Raw genomic sequence first — 2,594 nt, 5'->3', positions numbered from 1 at the left:
TTGATGTAGACATACCATTTAATTCAAATGCATAAGATATTGCCCAATGATGAACTCTTTTCTTAGTACATGTATCCAATTACACTAACCAAGACTTTGCATGCACTTATTTATTCAAACCACACTTATCCACTAGGTCAAGTCTGATATAACTATATTTAGATCCATGATCAATCAAAATAGAAACAACTCGATCACAAATATTACCTTCCATCTCAATAATATATGCTTGATGATTATCCTGCCTATTGTCCAACACTGCATAAATATGAGGAATACATTGTCCAACATCCCCAACTCTTTGTGCCTCTTGAGCACTGTAAATCCGTAGTTTGCCACCTAGATGTTTTGGACAATCTATCCTGTGATGATCCTTGCCACAATTCCAACACTTTAAAGGCTTCCTGCCATCACTCTTGTTCTACTCCTCAGACTGAAATCCCTGCCCTTTGTCAGTTGCATTGAAATTCTTGTATGGTGTAGCATTCTCCTTGTCATCTGTATATTGTGGTTTTCCTCTCTTCTTAACCCACTTTCCCTTATTCTTATCATTACATTTCCAAACTTGCTTAGACTCAGTCTTACACTTCAATTGCTCATAATAATGCTTCAAATTTCTGATGGTGTCCTCTAATGATCTAGTCTCATTGAACTCAATCATGTCTTTGAATGATACTGACAACCCACTAATGAATATTTGAATCTTTTCTTTCTCCTCCTAAAGATAAGGAACATATCTCAAGAACTTCAAGAACCTGCTAGTATACTCCTCATCGGTCATAGATACCAACTTCAACTCATAGAATTCCTTTTCCCTGTCATCATAGTATCTCTCAGATAGATACTTCTTCCTTAAAAGCCTCTCGAACTCACTACAAGTAAACTCCTCTTCCCAAATTCTTCTAACATTCTTCATGTCTTCCCACCAAATGCCTTTTTTCCCTTTAATAATGAAAGTTGTTATCCTGTCTTTCATATTCTCTAAGTAATCACGCAACTGGAAGAAATTATTCATCCCAAGCAACCAAGCTTCTACATATTGTGACTTATTCATTTCTCCATCAAATGTAGGAGGCTTTTCTTTCCTGAACTCCTCTCGAAATTACTACTTCTTACTCCTCCTATACTCCTCCTATGGTGACAGTTATGACGATGTTGTTTCTCTGAACCATAGCTAGAATAGAACCCATGGTCAATACCCCTCCTATCAAGTGTATCCAAGAACCTACCCTCTTTGAATGTATTATCCATGTCAAACCTATGTCCTAATTGAGACCTGCTGCCATATGACCCATTGGTCCTTTCCTCTTATCCATGACTGATCCTAAGCCATCTCTGTCTCTACAAATATGATATACTTTGAATAATCATTTCATTAACCTCCGCTTGCTTCTCCAGTGCCATAGAAAGTATTTCCTGTGACTTAATGATCCTATCATTATCCACCTTACAACTTCTGATCTCTACTTTCAAACTTCTCAATGTATCTGCTATGTCAGGGGAGTACTCATCACCATGTTGTTCATTTTATCTTTAGGGAGAATCACGTGAAATACTCCACCATTTTACTTGTCAACTTTGATCCTGTACTTCTTGCAAACATAGCATGTTAGATAAACCAAATACAAACATACTCAACATACCTTAGAGAATTTCAAGGGAGGCTATCTCATCTGCAAGATCAATACGTATTAGCACAACACACACACACATACCAATATATCAATCATCTCAACATCGACATCATCAACCTCTACATGACTGCACTACTTAAAATAATGAAAATCACGAGGTATGCATAATGAACACATATACAACTGACATGCATGCATGAAAAACACATTCAGCCCATCCAGTCCAAGTGTTGAACCTTAGAGCTTCGATACCATTTTGTGGTATTAGATATCACCAAAAGAGAATGAAAACCTGCTATGATACCATTCTATAACCACCCTTCCCACAAAATAATTCCCATAACTGGTCTGGAAAGTAGTCTTATAAATGTCCTCCTCTTTGATGCATACCTGATGGTATCCTGATCTCAAATAAATCTTCGAGAACATTGTTTCTCCCTTCAAATAATCAAACAAGTCATCAATCTGTGACAAAGGGTACATGTTCTTAATCATCACCTTGTTTAGCTTCTTGTAATCAATACACAACTTGAGAGTACCATCCTTCTTCTTCACAAACAATATTGGTGCACCCCAAGGTGACACACTTGGCCTAATGTATCCCTTTTCAAGCATTTCCTTCAATTGCAACTTCAGTTCCACTAATTCCAAAGTGCTCATCCTATACAGTTCCTTTGATGTTGGTGTTTCTCCTTGCATCAACTCAATAGAAAATCCCACTTCCCTATGAGGCAGTAACTCTGAAATCTATGCTGGGAATACATCCTGAAACTGCTATAAAACCAGATACCTCTTCAATACCTCAGCATCCTCGACATCCTTACCTTTGTCACTGGAAATATGGACCACAAACAATACACATCATTTGTTTCTATTGTGATTTTCCTAAATAGATGTAACCATTCTAATTGATGTAGGCTTCTTCTTACCCTACAAAATTCTCTTCTCTCCATCATCATC

Source organism: Pinus tabuliformis, chromosome 8, assembly GCF_031772625.1.
Source record: "Pinus tabuliformis cultivar Carrire ecotype Pingquan chromosome 8, CPIR1, whole genome shotgun sequence".
Taxonomy (NCBI): Eukaryota; Viridiplantae; Streptophyta; class Pinopsida; order Pinales; family Pinaceae; genus Pinus; species Pinus tabuliformis.
The sequence above is the reverse complement of the archived record's forward strand: the minus strand, read 5'-3'. Positions refer to the sequence as shown.